The 20,609-nt window shown below is 44.1% G+C and overlaps 1 protein-coding gene across 1 annotated transcript in view; it reads left to right on the forward strand.

Moving 5' to 3' along the window:
- The first annotated feature begins 602 nt into the window (after positions 1 to 602).
- Positions 603 to 20,609, forward strand: part of MYL2 (myosin light chain 2) — a 36,804-nt gene continuing 16,797 nt past the window's right edge. Inside the window, exons 1-3 of the mRNA XM_072600466.1 lie at positions 603 to 702; positions 5,050 to 5,220; positions 17,820 to 18,216. The gene's annotated coding sequence lies outside the window, so the exon portion shown is untranslated. The remainder of the gene's footprint in view (positions 703 to 5,049; positions 5,221 to 17,819; positions 18,217 to 20,609) is intronic.

The following is a 20,609-nucleotide window of genomic DNA, read 5'->3' on the forward strand; positions in this document are numbered from 1 at the left end:
GACTAGTTCCAGATAGTTCCCCAGAGGGGCAGCTCCTACTACAATTTGCAGAAGTTGTTGATGGCCCTGTATATTTTGGGGTTTACCAGCTAGATTTCTTTCTTAAGGACCATGCCTTAAAGCCAAATCATTCTGGCTCTCATTAGCCAACAATAGGTCCCAGGTCAAGCCCCACTTGGTTGTTGTTTAGACTCATCTGCCTCAGTGAGTGTAAATAGCAATTGTTTCTGTTTTGACCAGAAACCAAGAGGGTCTTTCCCACATAGACTGATTTTTTTTTATTAGGTAAAAGAAGCCATTCTCTGCCTCATTTCTCACCTAGCCTTCATCACTGAATGGGTGTCGCCTCAGTCAAACTGAATCGCCCACCGCATCCTGGGCCATCTCCAGTCATCCTGATCTATGTCTTGCCACTGGACCTAGATGGCTCCAGAAGTGACTTTGCATAGCCCTCCCTCACTTGAATCCAATTCACTTGCATGTCATGGCACCACCCTTCTGATGTCACAGTCCTCTTTGAGAACAAAAGACAAGCAACAGTATAGCCCATCAGACTTGTACTACTACCTTGGGTGAGCCTCCCCTGCAAGGGCAGGAGACTTGGGATTGCTCTAGTCAAGCAAACCCCTTCTTTGGTGAACCTCCAGCTGCTAAGGTAGTCATAAAGTCCTGGAGAAGGCCTAGACCCCCTAGGAAATGAAGGTGAGTTGTGAAGACTCGTTATTAACTTGGGTTTGAGGTGGTTTTGTGTTTTTCTCAAAGATTCCATAAAGCCTTGGCTATATTTGCTGCTTATTTACCTGAATGCTTGCACAGGAAATGAGAACACTTTGTTCTTTTGAGGGGACACCTGACTAGGAGGCAAATTCTAATGTTCCCAAGCGAAAACTTGAGTAGAGACAGCACGGAGATTTTAGAGGGAGTCCCTCAGACTGACCTCAGAGCCTCAGTAACAAACATGTTATAAAGCAGGTTTTAGACTGGAAGCATTTTGAGGGCAGGGCCTGTCTTTTACTTATTTTCTAACCCCACTGCTTAGCCTGGTGCCTGGTACATAAAAAGTGCTTAAGAAATGTTTACTGACTGACTGGCACATTGTACTTCATTCTTAATTATTTTCTATTCATGTAGTCTGTAGCTTGTTTGACCGTATTTGTTTTCTAGTTGTTTTCCCCATAACCTCCTTGAAGGCAGGGACTGTCTCTTGCCTCTTTTTACGTCCCTAGCACTTAACACGTAGTAGGTGCTTAACAAATGTTTGTTGACTGTCTCTTATATTTACTTCAAACATCTGTGATTTCACCTTGTGGTCCTGCTTCCCAAACAAAGAGGACTGCAGATCTTCTGGCGTGGTCTTTGAGAGTCATTGGGATCTGACACTCATCACCCTGCTGTGACATTGGAGGTGAACCTCTCTAAACTTACTCCTCGCTAAGACTGTCTAGACACACACTCCATCCCTGGGCTCATGCTCAAAGCCTTTGGCAGTAGGCTAGACCAGTCAGGATTTGTGTTCTGCTGCTCTGGTCTTGGAGATCACAGGATGGAGGGTTATCTCCATCTTCTGTTACAGCAGGTGAGTATGATTCTGATGGAGTCCAGGAGATCTGGGGGCACAGTTATCAGAGAACAGCAAGCAGGGGAAGGGACTTCTCTCCCTATCCTCCCCAAGTCAGTCAACAAGCATTTATTATATGTAATCACTGAGAGGATACGAATAAAACCTCATACCTCCCCTTCAAGGACCTTATAGTTCAACAGAGACAAGAAACAAGTGATTACATATATACTGAACAGATATAGCACAAATGGAAAGTAATCTTACAGGCTCAGGGAAAAACCTTTTGTAGAAGGTGAAATTTGACCTGAATCTTGAAGGAAGTGGGAGAGTCAGCAGGCAGAGGTGAGGGGGGAGATCTTTCTAGTCTTGGAGGATGGTCAGTGCAAATGCATGGAGTTGGGAGATGGAGGATCTTGAGGTTCATGTGGAATTTATGAAGTTGGATTCTAGGATATATGGAGGAAAGGGAAAGGGAAAGAGATGGGAAAGGTAAAAAGAGGCAGGGATGAGGTTGTGAAGAACTAAACACCAAACACCAAAGGAATTCATGTTTGATCTTAGAGGAAATAGGGAGCCACTGAAGATTATTGAGTGAGGGGTGATATGGTCAGATCTACACTTTCGGGAATCATGTTGGCAGCTAAGTGGAAGATGGATTGGCATAGGGAGAGACTCAAATCAGGAAGAGCAACCATTATAATATTCTATTCTTTTATAATTATTGATGGTATAAATATAACGTAAAGCTTTTATAATAGTTCCAGAGAGACAGAATGACAAAAGTGGGAGTAGAGAGAGAAGGACAAATACGGAAGATGAGAAGGAAGAAATGATGAGCTTTGACATGAGATTGAATATGGAGGATAAGTGCAAGTAAGGAGTCAGGATAAACCCAAAGTTCTGAGCCCAGAAAACTAGAACAAGGGTAGTGCCCTTGATGGTAATAGGGAAGTTTGAAGAGGGGAGCATTTGAGAGAAATGATAATGAGTTTCAACTGTCTATGGACATTCATTTCAAAACATCCAAAATGTGAGAGATTAGAGCTGGATATGGTGGTGCAATGGATAAAGCACCAGCCCACAGTCAGGAGGACCTGAGTTCATACCTAGCCTCAGACACTTACTAGCTGTGGGACCCTGGGCAAGTCACTTCACCCTGTTTAACCTCGGTTTTCTCATCTGTAAAATGAGCTAGAGAAGGAAATGGCAAACCGCTCCAGTATCTTTGCCAAGAAAACTTCAAATTGGGTCATGAAGAGTCAGACACGACTGAAATGATGAAACAACAAATAAAAATCTGCATAGGGATGTTAATTGAAACTATAGGAACATTACTGGCCACATAACCAGAAGCCCATAGAGTGGAATCATTAGTTGTCAAGAAGGATGGGAGCCTCGTGCCTGGGGCCAGGAGAAAGCAGGTCTCAGAGTAGTCTCTGAGAGAACACAACCAGGAAGGGTGTTACTAATCCTACAATGTGTGTTTTGATTGTTTCTGAAAGTTCTTAGTACCCTGGGCCAACATTTCAGCAGAGCCCAAAGTTGATAATAATAATGGCCAACTATTTTAACCACTGTCCCAACCCAAGAGTAAGTCAAAGGGAATCCAGCCAAGTAACTCTTCTAATAGAGATGCTTTACTTCATTAGAAGTGAGTGAGGAGATCATGAAAAGACAGGTGGGGAGGAGTCTGCAGCACCAGAGTTCTAAGTTTCCTAAGATATATGTTTATTCCAAGTGTGTGACTTTCCGCTTGTGAACTCCATGTGACCACTCCTGTGGGAGTGTGCACCCCAGTTTTAATAGGGAGTTGTTTGTTCACAAGTGTTCTAATTATTTCATTTCAGCAAATGCCTTTGTTTTGAGCTAATCTTGTCCTCTGGCTGACTAGAAACAAGGTAAACCCATCAGCAGGGGCTCGAGAGTAAAAGTCTTATGCAGATGAGATGTAGAACACCTTGAACCTTGAATGACTGTACCCAGGAGCACACAACCTACAAGTTGAGGGGAGAGTAGCTTTAGAGGGGTGCGACACATGGATTGAACCTTCCAATGACCCTGAGAAGTGGTCTGTTGAGCTATTGTCATCATCTTCATCATCATTTTTATTAACTAATGTTAAGCCTAAATTGGCCTCTGCAACTTCCACCATGGTTCCTAGCTCTATCTCCCAGGGGAAAAACCAAAACTTTTTGTTAACCAGTCCTACATCTAGGCATTTCCTAGAGACTGAATTCTTATCTTAAGTTCATAGATTGTTCACATAGAAGTAGAAGGGATCTTCGGGGACCAGTTAGTCCAATCCCCTCATTGTACAGAAGAGGTCCAGAAAAATTCAGTGATTTGCCCAAAGTCACACAGTAAATAAAATCCAAAAGCCAGGACGTGAACCTAGATTCTTGGACACCAGACTGACCCATACCACACAGTTCTTGTATCTAACAAGTCTGCTCCCAATAATGAATCCCAGTTTTCTCTCCTTTCCCCTTTGCCAGTCTGGCTTCCAGCTTCTCCAGAGTCCTGCCCTGTTGGAATTTTGCAAACACCTCCCTGGGCTGAGAAACCAATTTGGCAAATTAGCTCAAAGCCTCGTTAGATGGCATCCTGCAGAATCAACTCCTTGCAACCTCAGTCTGGCTTTGCACACATCTCAGCTTTCATGGCAAGGACGCAGTTAATAAGCTTCGCCAACAGAGGGTGTTCCAAACACTGAGATGAGGCGGAAAGGCTGCCGGGCTCCCTTGCCAAGGGAAGAGAGGAAGTCAATGGCCCAACGAAATTCCCAGGTTGCTCAGTCCAGTAATTCCTCTGCCCTGGGGCGCATCCTGAGAGGGATGGACTTGGGGGCCCCCAGTGTGAGAGCCAAGCTGGAGAGGAGTTAATAGGTCTGAGTGTCTACAAGTCAGAATTACAGGAAAATCAATGAATCCTTGAGGTACAATAGACTGAGCTCTGGACTCGGAGTCAGGGAGACCTGGGTTCAAATTTTACATCATTTACTACCTGTATGATCCCAAGGAGAAGGTGGACTCAGTGACCCCAAAGGGCCCTTCCAACTCAAGAGCTAGGGTCCCATAGTTGGAAGAGCCTTCAGTCAAAGGGGGAGGTCATACAATGCAGTAGGGATCCAGGTATGGAGTCAGGGAACCTGGATTCAAATCCTATTCTGCCCTTTACTGACAGTGTGACCTGTCACTTGAACAAGTCACTTGACCCCACTGATTTTTAGTTTCCTTGAGCTGTACTAGCTGATCTCTGAGTTTTCTCCATCACTAACCCTATGATAGAGTTCAGTGGTTCCTAGTGGTTTTTGTTCCTTGATCCACTTTTAATAACAAAAACTTTTTAATATAAGTATAATATATAAGTAACCTAAGTAATTAATATTAATTGATAGAAGTAATATGTAACATATATTATATATAAGTAACCTTGAGGTTACTTAATATACCATTCCTAATATTCTTTCCTATTATTTATGGATTAAGGAGACATTGGAGAATTTTTGTCATGAGCCCTTTGAACCATCATCAAGGGATCTGAGAATACTGAATTGGAGCTACGATGTAGTCTCACCCCTGCCCAGATCAGGAATCGCCCAAAAAGTGATGGCCTGGCTTTTGCTTGAAGGGTCACAGGCAAGTCCTTAATGCATGAAAGTAAGTAATAATATTAATAAAAGCACAGAATTTTAGAATTGGAAGGAACCTTAGAGTTCACCTAGCTCTAGACCTATAAGGAACTTTGGAGGCCAGATAGAGCAACCTCATTTTACAAATGAGGAAACTGAGGCACAGTGGCTCAAAGTCATACAACTAGCAACAATTAGAGGCAGGATTCAAACTCAGGTCCTCTGCTTTTCAGAGGTGGTGCTTTAGCATTAAAAGGGACCTCAGAGATCATTTAGAGCAGAGGTCCTTATCCTTTTTGTGAGTGTGTTTTGGCTACCTTGGGCAGTCTGGTGAAAACTATGGACACCTTCTCAAAATTACATTTTCTCTCTTCCTTTCTTTCGGCAATCAGGGTTAAGTGACTTGCCCAGGGTCACACAGCTAGTGAGTGTCAAGTGTCTGAGGCTGGATTTGAACTCAGGTCCTCCTGACTCCATGGCCAGTGCTGTATTCACTGCACTGCCTAGCTTCCCTGGAATTCTGTTTTCAAAAGTATAAAATAAAACACGTTTTTATTTTACAGTTTATTTCCTTATTTACAAGTTTACAAAGGAAAGAAACAATTAATGGGAAAAAATGTCATTTTTTTCCTATCCAAGTTCACAGAACCTCTGAAATCTGTCCACAGTCTCCCAAGTGGAACCTAGCTTAAGAAGCACAGTTCCAATTTAAATTGACCGATCAGGCACTGAGGCTCAGAAAATAAGCTCAGTGGGCTAGTGGATAGAGTGGTGGGCCTGGTGTTATGCCCTCATATGCTTACCAGCTGTGTGACCTTGGTCAAGACACTTAATCACTGTTTGCCTCAGTTTCCTCATCTATAAAATGAGGATCATAATAGCACCATTTTCAGAGGATTGTTGAGAGGACCAAGTGAGATAATATTTGTAGAGTGCTTAGCACACTGCCTAGCATATATGTCACTACATAAATGTTTGTTTTTATCATTACTATTATTTGTTGTTGTTAAGTCGTGTCCAACTTTTCATTACCCTATTTAGGGTTCTCTTGGCAAAGAGACCAGGGTGGTTTGCCATTTCCTTCTCCAGCTCATTTTACATATGAGGAAACTGAGGCACACAGAGGTAAGTGACTTGCCCAGGGTCACACAGATAATAAGTGTCTGAGGCCAGATCTGAGCTCTGGGAGATGAGTCTCCTTGACTTCCGGTCAGGAGCTCTATCCACTGTGCCACCCAAGCTTTTAAGGTCAGTCAGGACCCTGTGAGTAGCAAGGTCAAAATTTAAGTCCAGGTCTCACTTCAGATCTTAACTCTTTTCATTAGTACTGTGTTCCTCACAAGGAGGTCAAGCGATTTCGGCAAGGTCACACAGAGAATAATCATTTCACATCTCAGCAGCCCTTGTGAATTTGTTAAAGCATATATGCTATCTCCTCTGGGAAAATTCAACCAGAGTCCGCTCGTTCCAGGGACTCTGGGAATCTGAAGGCAAAAGCCATGTTTCACAGCAGCCAAAGTCAGTGCCCACCCAGGTCAGCTCATTTTTCCTTAGTATTCCACATGCTTACAGGATGATCCTCTTGTTTCCTCCAAAAAGCCTGGTATCAGAGTCCAAGGATCTGAGTTCAAATCTTGCTCAAGCACTCACTACCTGGATGACTTTCAAGCCTCAGTTTCCTCCTCTGTAGGAAGGTAGGGTCAGGTGACTTTCCAGGGTCCTTCTTTCTCTCAGTCTATGGTCCTATGAGCCTATTGCATATCATAGAATTTCTCAGGTGGAAAGGCCCCTACCTAATCACCCTGTAGCCTTACTGCCTTACCAACTTGCCCTATGTGCCGGCTCATCTAGTACGGAGCAGGGCTGGAGTTTGAAGCCAGCTATTTTGATTAGAAATCCAACAATCTCCCTTCACTTTTTGTTCATGTTGTTTAACCATCTGACTCTTCAAGGCAGAGATACCGCAGTGATTTGCCATTTCCTTCTCCAACTCATTTTACAGACAAGGAAACTGAGGCAAACAGGATGAAGTGACTTGCCCAAGGTCACATAGTTAATATGAGTCTGAGGTCAGATTTGAACTCAGGAAGATGAGTCTTCCTGCCTCCAGGTCCAGCGCTCTGTGCACTATGGTGCCACCTAGCTGCCGCTTTTCCTTCACTATCCTACCTCTTTATGTCAGCTAGTCCAACCCTGTCTATTTTAGTAATTACATAATAGTAATTGTTTCTCTTTTACCCAGGAACCCAGAGGGTCTTCCCCTCCCAGTTTGATTTTTTTTTTTGATTGAAGGCACCATCCCTTGAGTAACTACTTAAAGAAACCTATTCATTGAATGGGTGTATCTCACTCAAAGTGAGGATGTGATAAGACCTTAGCCTGAAAGGGCCAGGGTCTCACATGGCATCCTGGGCCATCTCCAGTCATCCTGAGGAATGTCAGGCCACTGGACCCAGATGGCTCAGGAGAAGAAAGTGAGGTTGGTGACCTTGCATAGCCCTTCCTCACTCAAATCAAAGTCACTTGCAAGTCATATCATCTGGATGTCATGGTCCTCTTTGATAATGAAGGACAAATACAACAAGTCCAACCCTGTCATTTAAGCAAAATAGACATTTTTCACCCCAAGAAGGAAAAAGCCCTTTTAAAAGAGAAACTCAGGACCCTGGTGAGGGGGCAGAGCTGATATCCTGGTCCCTGGGCACCAGCCCAGGAAGAAAAGATTTTTTATTTTATTTGCATTTTTTTTAGCCTTAGAATGAATGCATCCTCAGGACAGCTGTAGGGTCACATCAAATCCTTCAGGAGGTAGCCCCTGCCCAAATATAGATGGCATTTGTGAGAGACAGCAGGGCACAGTGTAAGCGGGCACTTGCTTTCACAGATTTGAGTTTAAAGGGACCTTGGAAGTCATCTAGTAAATCCCCTCATGTTTCAAAGGAGGAAATTGAGGCCCAGAGAGTCATGTGACTTGCCTATAGAAATAAGTGCAGGCAGTAGAAGAATTGAGATGTGAATCTTGTTCTTTGACTCCAAATGAAAGGTAGCAGAAGAAAAAGAGCTGAATTTGAGACCAAAGGAGGTGAGTACAAATCCTGCTTCTGCTACTGGTACCTGTGTGACCAACCAGGAAGCTCGTGTCACTAGATAGAAGATTTTGTGTTGGGGAGTAATGTGTAAGAACACTAGAAAGGGAGGAGGGGGCTTTGAATAGTAGCTAGCCTTTATTTAACACTTCAAGGTTTACAAATGTCATCTCATTTGATCCTCAAAACAGCTCTAGGAGGGAGGTGTTATTATTATTCTCAATTTACAGTTGAAGAAACTGAGGCAGGCAGAGGCTAAGTGACTTGCCAAGGGTCACATAGCTAGGAAGTGGTCAGGGCAGTATTTGAACTTGTCCTGCTTCCAAGTTCATCTATGACATTCAGATGCCTACATCTAGTCCAAACATCTTATTTTATGATGAAGAAACTGATGTCCAGAGAGGTTAAGTGACCTGTCTAGGGTCACACAGAAGGTACAACCCAGAGGCAGTGTTTGAACCTAGGTCCAGTAGGCTTTCCATGATACCACCCTGCCTCCTTAGAGATGGAAATACAAGGAGTTAAATCTCCAAGCTAGAATCGCAACTTTTTTCCCATCTCATCTAAAGCAGTTTGGCATAAAGGACAAGGAACAGGTGGGGAGGGAAAAAACCCAACAACTCCCTACCTGAGTGTCCAGATTGTGTCTGCTCCTTATTCTTTCCCTGCCAGAAAGGACCAAAATATTAACGCTGAAATAGCACTGCCCCTTCTGGACAATGCAGGGATTTCAAAGAGGAGTCCTCAGCCCTCTCCTTGGGTCTCAAAAATAGAAGTGGAGGTTTGGAAAAGGGGAAGGAGGTTAATTGGTGTGTGTGTGTGTGTGTGTGTGTGTGTGTGTGTGTGTGTGTGTGTGAAGGTTGGGATTCCACCTGTTCTTTGTGTAGTCTAGGAGGGGAATACTGTGCAACAGCCTTTGTGGTAGGAAAGAAAGGGAGAAAGAGAGAGGGAAGAAAGGAGGGGGAGAAGAGAAAAGAAGGGGAAGGAGGGGAGAAGAAGACAGAGACATAGGAATGGAGGGAGACAGGGACAGAGACTGAAGAGACAAATGAGAAGAGAGAAAAAGAGAGCAGAGGAGAACACAGAGAGGGAAGGAGGGAAGGGGAGAAAAGAAAGGGGAAGGGGAGGAGGAAGAAGGAAAGAGGGAGACAGAGGCAGGGACAGACTAAAAAATAGGGGGAGAGGAAAGGAGAGGGACAGGGGAGAGGGAGAAAGGAGACAAAGTTAGACACAGGAGAAGACAGAGAAGGGAGGAGAACAGTGGAGGAGAAGAAAAGAGAGGAATCAAATCTAATTCCAAGGGAAGGAGAGAGAGAGAGAGAGAGAGAGAGAGAGAGAGAGAGAGAGAGAGAGAGAGAGAGAGAGAGAGAGAGAAGGGAGGATAGAACTGGAGGTTTCTTGGAGGTGGGGTAGATAAGCCCAGTTCCCCAGAGCTCCCACTGCATCAGGCCCTAGGGTTAGAAGTCTGGCCTGGTAACTGAATCCGACTAATGAAGGAGAATGCCTGGCCATTCCTACTTCAAGCAGATATTGAATCCCTGCTTGTCAGGCTGGAGCAGAGGATCTCTTGGTTAGCTGTGGATGACCTTCACTGGCCTTGAAGGTACTTTCCCATTCTTGGATTGGGCCAAAATCTGATGGAGGACTTTGGACTTTGGAATTTCCCTTGAGGTTAGCAGGCACAGGGCTAGGCACTAGCCTACTAGAGGCATCTGGTGGAGTGGAATAAATGCTCTATTTGGATTCAGAGGACGCTGGTTTAAATAGCAAGAGGGATGAGGTAGACGGAGAAAGTGGGAAGGAGAATAAATATATCCTCAGGTGAAGAAGGGACTTGGAGGGGACTGGTAACTCAAACAAAGGGATCTAGACCTGGGGGTGACACCCTGAGAATCCTGCTGGAGCACCTGGGCAGGTTTCTCAAATGTCCTTCTCACAAAATAGGACCCTCTGTTACAAGGTGCAATGAGTACTGGCTTTGGAGCCAAAGGATCTGAGTTCAAATCCTTACTCTGACACTTCCTATCCATTTAATCTTGTGTAAATCATTTCATTTCTCTCGGCCCCAGTTTCCTCATCTGTAAAATGAAGATATAAGACTCAGTGGCTTCTAAGATCTCTTTCTGGCCTTTAGTCTATGATCCTATGATTCCCTGTCTCCAAATTCAGTACTTTTCTCACCATTCCATTCAACAAAGGGCCATCTACTCATTTCCTATCTACTTTGTGTCAGGTACCTTTGAGACTCATCTTTAGGCAACCCAGCAGGACCCTCTGGGCATCAGCTTTGGGTCCTCTTCTGCCTCTTGAATTACCCAAGTCTCTTCTCTGCCTGAAACCTTTATCCCAGTACCTCTTCTGCCTCCTACCCTTGCTTTGTCCACCTCTTACTTTTTCTTACTGCTTATCTATTTAGATCCCTGACCCTTGGCCAGAATAGTTGAAGCATTAGCACCCCTTTATTGGCTCCCTTGAATCTCACAACCTCTGGTCCCTTTGTCTGAAGGATCTCTGAGGAACTGGGTTTTGTCGACTGGACTTTTCTCAGAAGGATGGACATTCACTTGTGTCTAGTCATGGCCTCAGATTTGCTGTTGAGTCCCATGGTGCCATACCCCTCTTGACCCTCCAGCAAAGTCTCAACATTCTAGAGCCTCTGGAAGCTCAGCTGGGCCCAAGACTGACCAAGAGTGAATAAGCCAAAAGTGGTCACTAAGAGCTGAAATATTTCGTTTCTTTGTCCACACAGCTCTTAGTAGGAAGGGATATTGGGTGCGACCTTGAACTCCAAAGCAAGATTTGGTTTCACCAGGCACGTTTGGAAAATCTCCAAGCTCACTTGTGTTTATGGGGCTGTTGTGACCATCTAGCATTTCATACGGAATAGATAGAATGAGGGAAGGGGAGAAGCAGGGGCTGGAGCTATATATAATTCCTCTGTGAACCCTCAGCAGACCTGCTGATTCTTTACCCTTCAAACAAACACTGTGTTCTTTCTGTGATCCCTCTCTCTAGTGCTGAATTCTTAGCTCACTTGTAAAGTCAGGCTGATAGGAACTCCAGTTTGTGGTACATGGAGCTAGAAAGGATCTTAGAAATCAAATCTTCTCCACTTTACTATAGTAGGGGACATCTGATCAATTCAGTCCCCTATCCCCAGATATAATTGCCGGATGTGGGCCTTTGTCAGAAAGCAGCACTGCAGAATGACACATGCATTTTCAGACACAGTCAATATGGGAATTTGTTTTGCATTTTTGTTATAATCGTCTTGTTTTGGTTTTTTTCTTTTTTAGTTGGGGGGTAGATAGGAGGAAGAAGGTGTCTAGGGATAGAGGTACCAAAAAAAAAAAGAAAGAAAGAAATGGGAGTCATGGAAATATTTTTTAAAGCACAAGAGAGAACGAAATGGAGCACAAATAATCAGGACGGTTTTGAAAGTTACATGTGGAATCTATTATCTAAATAAAAGAAAGAACAAAGGTTATACAAGAGAGATTCCCAATGTCATGTACAATCCTCTTTCCCTGTCCTGCTCTGTATTTGGGAATGTTCACACTGTTTAGTGTTCATCAAACTCAGAATTTATTATTTTTTAAAAGGGGCGCCTTTGTAAGTGTTTTAGAGGGGATTCTTGTTCAAGTATGGGTTGGACCAGACCAACTACAGTCATAAGTTTATAGATTTAGAGCTCTCAGACGTCATTCAACCCTCTCATTTTACAGAAGAGGAAACCAAGCCTCAAGGGGACGTAATGTGGAGGTGCATGGGAAATGGATGCATGGCTTAATATAGGGGATGTGAACAATAACCCCTTGTAACTGGGGCTGTTGTGTCCAAGAAAATTGGTTAATAGAGTGAGAAGGAAGTGCCCATTGGGTGGTCTTTAAAAAGATCAAGCAGGAAAATTTCTGCCTCTCCAAGGCCTCTCCAAGGGACTTTTCCAGCAATTTCTCCCCCTTTGACTTCTAGGGACAGGAGGGAATTTCTCTCACTTTCAACCCTAGTGACTGTGTCAGACTGAGGAACACACAAGATATTTCCAGCTCTCATAGAAATAAACTCACTGGTCTAGTTCCTGAGGTCCTGAGTCTGGTGCCTGCTGACCAGCCAGAGAAAATTTTTGCACCAATATGATTCTCAGAGAAGTAGGTGACTACCACCAACAGGTTCAGCTTGTAGCTGAAGGCCCAAAGAGACCCTTGCCCTGGCTGACCACAGCTTTAGACTTTGAGAGTATAGGATGGCTTGGAAAGGGAAATATCTATTCCACAGTCTTATGAAGTTGTTTTTACCTTCGGGGGAGTAGAATGAGCTATTTGAGATATTTTATGTTTTCGTATTTGTTAATGCAAATTGGGCTGCTATGTAGTGCAGTGGATAAAGTGCCAGATCTGGAGTCAGGAAGATTCATCTTCCTGAGTTCAAATCCAGCCTCAGACACTTACTAGTCATGTGACCCTGGGCAAGTCACTTAACCCTGTTTTCCTTAGCTTACTTATCTGTAAAATGAACTGGAGAAGGAAATGGCAAACCACTCCAGAAAACCTCAAAGAATTAGAGTGAAACAACTGAACAAGAACAAAAATTTGTTAGTGCAGGTTTATGAGTCTTTTGTGTCTTAAGTCATTTTTGAAGTGGAGGAAATAACCTACCATCCTGTATCTGATACCACTACTGAGTAGCATAGACCCATCTCTGCCTCAGAATCTTTGGTGTCCATTCAAATGTTACCTTTTGCAGGAGACCTTTTCCTGGTACCCCAGGAGCTAGTATCATCCCTTTTAAGGTTATCATCCATCTAGTCTGTATGTAACTACTTACATACTGCTCTCTTCCTCATTAGAATATAAGCTTTTTGAGGGCAGGGGTTGGTTTTTTCCTTTTCTTTTCTCTTCAGAGTTTAGCGTAATAGTTGGCACATAATCAGCACTTAACAAATGTTTGCTGATCTATTGGTAGTGTACACTGAGCAAATTTTCTGGAAAGAACCCTGTTACCCATATTTTGGGGAAACCTCAGACCTGAGCCATACCTAAGCTTTATTTTAAAGTTTTCTCCAGTCATTCCAGGATGATAGACAATGAGCCACAGAGACAAAGCCCGAATCCCCTTTTTGGAATCAGGATGAATCTGGGTGTGACCCAAGCTACTCTTGTAGGAGGACCCCTCCTTGAGGTCATGAGGAAAGAGGCCCAGACAGGTGAGGTGAACTGCCAAAATTCATGTGGGTAAGAACTAGAAGAACTGAGATTTAAACTCGCTCCTTTCCACTGGGATGTATGCTTTCCTTGATCCCCCTTCCATCTTAGACCTCACATAATCTCTGTACTCTCTTCTGCACTTAGTATATAATACTACTAATAATAATATTAGCAATAGCTCCCATTTATATACTGTAGTAAGGTGTGCAAGTTCTGTAAGATCAGTCTAAAAGGACATAATGACAATAGAAATCACAGCAGGTGGTATTTACTGTGCTTTAAGATAAATAGAGAGCTTCACATCCAGGATCACGCAGCAGGTCACTTAGACCTCCCTGAGCCTCAGTTTTCTCATCTACAAAGGAGGGAAGATGATAATCTACCTCATAAGGATGGTCAGATGACCAGATGAGATAATATTGGTAAAATGTTTGATGGTGCTGGGGAAATAATATTCACTCTTTATCAGAGGATGTGGATTCAAAACTTACCTCCGAAGTTAACTACGTGTATGACCTTGAACACATCACTTCCCCTGAGGCTCAGTTTCCTTATCTGTAAAATGAGAGAGTTGGATGACCTCTGAGAGCTCTAAATCTAGAATCTTATGATTATAGTTGATCTTGTCCAATCCATACTTGAACAAGAATCCCCTCTAAAACACTTACAAAGAATGGTCATCCAACCATCTTCCCATGCTGCTTTATCCTCAGGGCTTGGCTTAGTACTGGAAACAGAGGAGGCATTTATGAGTGAAGCAAGTGAGTCAACGAATGAAAGAAAGAAAGAGAAAAAGAAAGGAAGGAAGAGAAAAGAGAGGAAGGAAAGAAAGAAAGAAAAAGAAAGAAAGATGGATGAACCACCCTTTCCATATTTGACGTTAATGTTTGTGAAGACAGGAGGTAGGGAATCCTGGAAGAGGTCTGACCTTACTCTATCTAAGGCTCAGAATCCCACAGGTGAAATCAGGTGGATGGAAGAAAATCATTCAGATAGCTAAAATCATGGTGGACCTCAGGAACTCTATAAATCCTTTGCCCCTCACCAGCTGTGGGACATGAGAAAGAGCACTAGATAGGAAGTCAGAAGACCTCAAATCCTGACTGTCCTACTTACTACTTGTGTGCCCTTAGACAAACCACTTCCTTTTCTGGGTCTCAGTTTCTTCTGTAAAATGGGGAGGTTGGACTACATAATCCCTTTGGTTCCTTATGAGCCTACAGGACAGTGATGGCAGAGAGCCTTATCTACAGGTAAGTCATTACAGAGTCATTACCTGCATGACCTTGGGCAAATCTCTTCCACTCTCTGATCCGTAGGCTACTCATTGGTAAAATGGAGGAGCTGTGTGACCCTGGGTAAATCACTTAACCCTGTTCACCTCAGTTTCCTCATAAGCAAAATGAGCTGGAGAAGAAAATGGTAAACCACTCCCATATCTCTGCCAAGAAAAGCCCAAATGGGGTCATGAAGAGTTGGAAATGACTGAAACAACTCAACCCAACCACAACAAAAACAGCAATAACACGAAGGATAACACTGGAGTAGATTATCAAAAAATGGAATGGGATGTTTCCAGAGGTGATCAGTTCCCCTTCGTTAAAAATAGTTGAGCAAAGGTTGAATAACCACTTGATGGTTACAAACAGAAACATCAAGTTGAACATGATGGCCACTGAAGCTATTTGGGATTTGGAAGGTCCATTCCAGTCCTGTACCCTAATTCTCTTTAGGCCTCACTTTCCTCATCTGTAAATAAGGGAAGATGCCAAATACTACCTCCCTGGGTCATGACCAGAACCGTGTCAGACCATATAATGTCTAAAGTCCTTCCACTTCTAAATGTCTGCTGACCCTGGGATTTCTCTGGTCCTCAGTTTCTTCACCTGTAAAGTGGTGGAAGGAAGACAGTTATCAGGGTTTTGGACTATACAGTCTTTGAGATTCTTTCCTCTTCTAAATGTGAAGGTCCCAGAACCTCTTTGGGCCTCAGTTTCCTCACCTGTAAAATGGTCTCTTCCAGCTCTGTGGTTCTCTCATCACCTTGGGCTCCAGGGCCAGCCTCCCTGGCTGCCTTGTTTCCTCTGGGGCCCCTATCCCTGAAAATCTCATGTACCTGATGACAGAGTGTTGAAAAGTCCTTCACCCTGGGCCCCCATGTCAAATGATTAACAATCCCCAACTGGGGCCTTTATATAGCTTCCAGACTGCACCACTTGACGAGCTGATCCAGCTGAAATGACGTCACTTTCATTGGGAGGCCAGAAGGCCAGACAAGGTAGGGGGCAGGGTGAAGGCAAGAAAGGGCAGGGGGAGAGGAGATGGGGAGCATCCAGCAGCTGTTGCTCAAAATTGGGATGCAGCAGAAGGAGAAATGATACCCTACCCAACCTCAGGCATGCCGAGTGGACAGCTGAAACCACTGTGATGACACAGGCAGGGTTACTGCAGGACATTGTTAAGCCCAAAGGATTGTTTGGGCTCCATTGTCAACCACACTCGGACCTCTAGGCAGGAGCCCAAGATCTAAAAATATGAAGGCAGAAAAAAAGCCACCAATAGGCATTACAGTCTTTCTGGGTATGTCCCCTATTCATCCAGGCTCCTCCGTGCTTTCCCCAGAGCCCTCTAGGGATTAGAGGACCTGGGGTCAGGTAGCAGCTGTATCTAATGGGGAACCAAGAGGATGGAAAAAACCAAAAAGCCACATGGTGTATTGGGTATCAGGAATCAGGGGACTCACATCTCCTGCTATTTGTTATTATTATCTGTGTGACCTTGGGCAAGGCAATTCCCTAGACCTCAGTTTCCTTATCTGTAAATGAGGGGATTGAGTTAGAGGATCTTTGAGGCCCCTTCTAGCTCTATTTCCTATAAACAAAGCTCTGACCCTGACAGGACTCCAGCGTATGACTCTTCTAGAAGGACTCAGATTTTTTCTTGCTCAGCCTCAGTTTCCCCACACTTTATTATAAGAAAAAACTATGTGGGCATTTGCTATGGGATAAAACTACAGCCAGAACTAGTTAGATGGCACAGTGAACTGAGGGCACTGGACCATTGGACACAGGATGGCATGGATTCAAATCTGGCCTCAGACATTTACTAGCTGAGAGACCCTAGGTTTAACCTTAACTTCTTTCTGCCTATTTCCCCATCTGTAAAATGGGGCTAATAATAACATCTCCCAAACAGAGTCATTTGTGAGGATGAAGTCATATTTAAGTGATAAACAAATGAATAAAATGAAATACAAATGAATGAAAAGAGAGATTGAGAGACTTAAGTACCTAAAAAGATTTTATGAGGGAGGGAACATTTTCAGTGGGATGGGGGGTTCTTTAGGGAGGGAGTTCCTTTGAAGAAAACAGATGAAAGTATGCACCCCCCATTGTCTTGCCTTTTTGTTCCAGAGAGAAAGCCACAAAAAAAGATGGGTATTGTCCATTAAGACTTCTGGTGGGGAAACCAGTTCTCTCTCGGTGGGCCCAAATCATGTCAATGTCTTTGCTGGCCAAAAGCTCTGGGGTGCCTGATGGGCTCTGGCAGCAGGGGACCGCTCTGTCTTGACAATCTCATTTTCTCCCAGGAGTCAATGAAACAAGATAGCTAGTGAAGGCAATTCCTTCTGAAATTGACACACATCCAGACCTAGGAGGAGACAGAAGAGGGAACCCCTTGCCCCCTTATTATACTCTGGCCCCAGAAGGCTGGACTCTGAGGAGTGAGCTAGAGAAAAAGTGAGAGTCCATATGTTGGGAACAACCTTTTAATAGAACTAGCGAATTCTCACTCACTGGTTGTCATGGAAGTAGAGGTGGTGTGTTGAGATTTTGTATTAAGGGATGTGCCTGAGTCCCTTGGAGTACCAAGTGCCCAGAGGACAATGCTATATTCTTTTGGAAACTACTATGTTCCCCAGAAGTCTGTATAAAGGAGCAGCAGAGGATGGTGTCTCCTAGAGAGTTGTGAAGAAGGCCAGCATGAGAAATTTGAAAATTGAAAAAGTAAAGTGAGGTGCTGGTATTGAAGTCACAGGGTTCCTTGTGCTGACTATGTCCTGCTTGTGGGGGGGGTGGTCATGGTTTACATCCATTAAAATTTTGCCCTCTTCTCCTGCTGATTCCAGGCATTGGGGCATGGATGGACATGACTACTGGGAATACTGAGACTTTTTCCATGTACCTGCTGAAGGCAGACTTTGGGCAGGTCACCTAGCTTCCTTGGGTTTCAGTTGCCACTTCTGTAAAATAAAACGATTGGGCATGACAACTTTAAGATCCCTTCTACCTTGAGGACATTAAAGTTCAAAATGATTGTTCTTTGCTTTCAAACAGGACCAATGACATCACGGATAATGACTTGGGCATGAAATGGATTTCAGTAAGGCAGAACTGTGCAAAGTCATCAACCTCCCTCTCTCTTCCTGAGTCATCAAAGTTCAATGGCAGGACAAAACTCAAGATGACTGGTGATGGCTGGGGGATACAGTGGACAACCTGGACTTCTTTGTTGCCTGATCAAGCTCTAAGCCCTCCATGATGCCTGCTTCTGCCACTTTCATAGCCAAGTTGTTCCACCAAGGGAAGTCTTCACATGCTTGTGTTGGACTTCTCCCCAGCTCAGTGATGTGTTTGAGGTCTGTCAGTTACCTTCAGCCCAGTTTGGCCCATCTGCCAAGGAGGTTTATCTGGATGAGGTCGCTGGGCATGCTACAGCTTCTTGGAGCCACAGGTAAGAGATAGGTGGCAGGTGGACACCTGAGGTGAAGGAGCAGCCCTCTCACCAGAGGTGCTAGTCCTTACTGAACACATCTTACACTCTGGGGTCCAAACTAAATAGAAATTGTCAGAATTCTGGGCTCTTCTTTGTCTCTCTGAAACTCCTGATTGATTTTTTTCTGGGCATTTTCCCTCTGGCCCTGAAAGCCCATCTACCTTAACCTAGATTGCTTTAACTCTGCTGCTACCTGTCCATTCAGCTCTCAGACGAGGCTGGGTAGCAGCATTCTGGCCACTCTGTCATCACCAACCTCTGAGCCACAAAAATAGTGGAGCAAAAGTTTCCCACATATATAGAGTTTACAAATACCAAAGGGTTGGTTCCAGGACCCCCAGCCCTGCAGAATGGTGAAGGTCTCAAGCACAGCCAACAGAAGAGTCCACAGAGATGTGCATTTTTCATAATTCATTAAGTAACATTATAGAATGTGAGAATCAGAGGGACAGTGAAACAGAGAATGTCTGCACTGGAGGAATTTTAGAACATGGAATGTCAGAACTGGGAGGGAACTTAGAATAGGAATGTCAGAGTTGGAAGGGGGTCTTAGAACAGGGAATGTCAGGTCTGGAGGGCAGGGTTTACCACAGAATTTTAGGGTTGGAAGAGAGCTTAGAACATGAAATGGCCAAGTTAGGGAACTGCCTTAGAGGCCATCTCATATAAACTGATCATTTTATAGATAGAGAAACTGAGACCTGGGGAAGGGAAAGTAACATATTCTAAATTAATCACTACATTAGGGCCAGAGACCCCCAATCCACCACTCCTCAGCTTGAGCCTGCTTGGGCTTACCCCAAGATGAGGCATGTGGCATCAGGATGGCCAGGGGCATGGGGGTCACATGGTTCCATAGTCCTCTCCACCTGGCTCATTCCACAAGTATTCTGTGGAGGGAACAACTTTTTCACTTGGCCATTTACAGTTAATGACTACACACAGAGATGTTTTAAAGAAAATCCATGGCATGCTCATTAGCTCAGGAAACTATAATTCTAGTAATGTCAGAGAGTTTGGGACAAAAAAAAATCTCCTTGTGGAATATACACATTCTCTCTCTCATCCGTATTTGTCTTGTCTTTTCCAAAACTGCTGATATCTGTCGTGATATGTGTGTAAGTGTCTACAACTCAGTTCAATTTAATTCAACAAGCGTTTAATAAAAGTGTGTCAAGCACAGTGCTACGTGCTGAGGGTACAGAGACCAAATGAAAGCAGGCCCTGTCCTCAAGAAGCTCCCAGTTTTCTAGCTGAAAATTTGACAACCCTATTGGAGTAGGGCAAGTGAGTCGAAATTTCTTCATGAGGAAAAATTCGTTACTGAAGGCTAACCTGAGGAAAATTTCCTTGGCTAACTTCTCTTCCCTCAAGGGGCAACATGGTTGGGGGAGGGGGAAAGGAAACAAACATTTCTAAGCACCTACTATGTGTCAGACTCTGTGCTAAGTAGTTTATGAATATTACCCCAGTTGACTGGTGAGATGAGGAAAGATCTGACCCCAGGAAAACTTGGGTTCAGGTACCATCTCTGAAAAATGAGCAGGAGAAGGAAAAGGCAAAGCATTCCAGTATCTGACAGATCCAAACTGGAAAACCAAATAAACCAAGTTTCCTCTCATTTTGATCTTCTGATCCTTTGTCATCTCTTCTTATAAGTGGGTATCTCAGCAAGAGGCACTTAGGATCACAGATTTCACCTGAAAGAGACCTCAGAGGTCTGGGCCAACCCCCTGAGGCCTAGCATGGGAAGGTGAATTATCCAGCTTCAAGGACTGTCAGAGGCAAGATTTGAACACAGGCCCCTCTGATGCCAGAGCCAGTGACCACACTGCCTCCTGCTTATAGTAGTACTAGAATGTAAGGTCCTTACAAGGAGCAAGGATGCCGCAATAAACACTTATGAAGTGCCTGCTGTGTTCCAAGTACTGTGTTAAGTGCTAGGGATATTAAGAAAGACAAAAGACAGGGAGTGATCTCAGGGAGCTCAAGGTTTATTGGGAAAGACAGCAAGCAAACAACCACTACCAACCAGATAAACTGGAGATAATTATGTGTTCATCCTTTGTTGCCAAAGAAGACCATGCCATCAGAGAAATAATGACATGACTTGCACTTGACTTTGTTCTGAGTGAGGGAGGGCTGTGCAGGTCACCACCCTCACTTCTCCTCCAGAGCCATCTGAATCCAGTGACCAGAAATTCATCAGGATGACTGGAGATGACCCAGGATGAGGCAGTTGAGGTTAAGTGACTTGCCCAAGGTCACACAGTTAGTGAGTGTCAAGTGTCTGAGGTGAGACTTGAATTCAGGTCCTGCACTGGTGCTCTATCCACTGTACCACCCAGCTG

This window comes from Notamacropus eugenii, chromosome 4 (genome assembly GCF_028372415.1).
Source record: "Notamacropus eugenii isolate mMacEug1 chromosome 4, mMacEug1.pri_v2, whole genome shotgun sequence".
NCBI lineage: Eukaryota > Metazoa > Chordata > Mammalia > Diprotodontia > Macropodidae > Notamacropus > Notamacropus eugenii.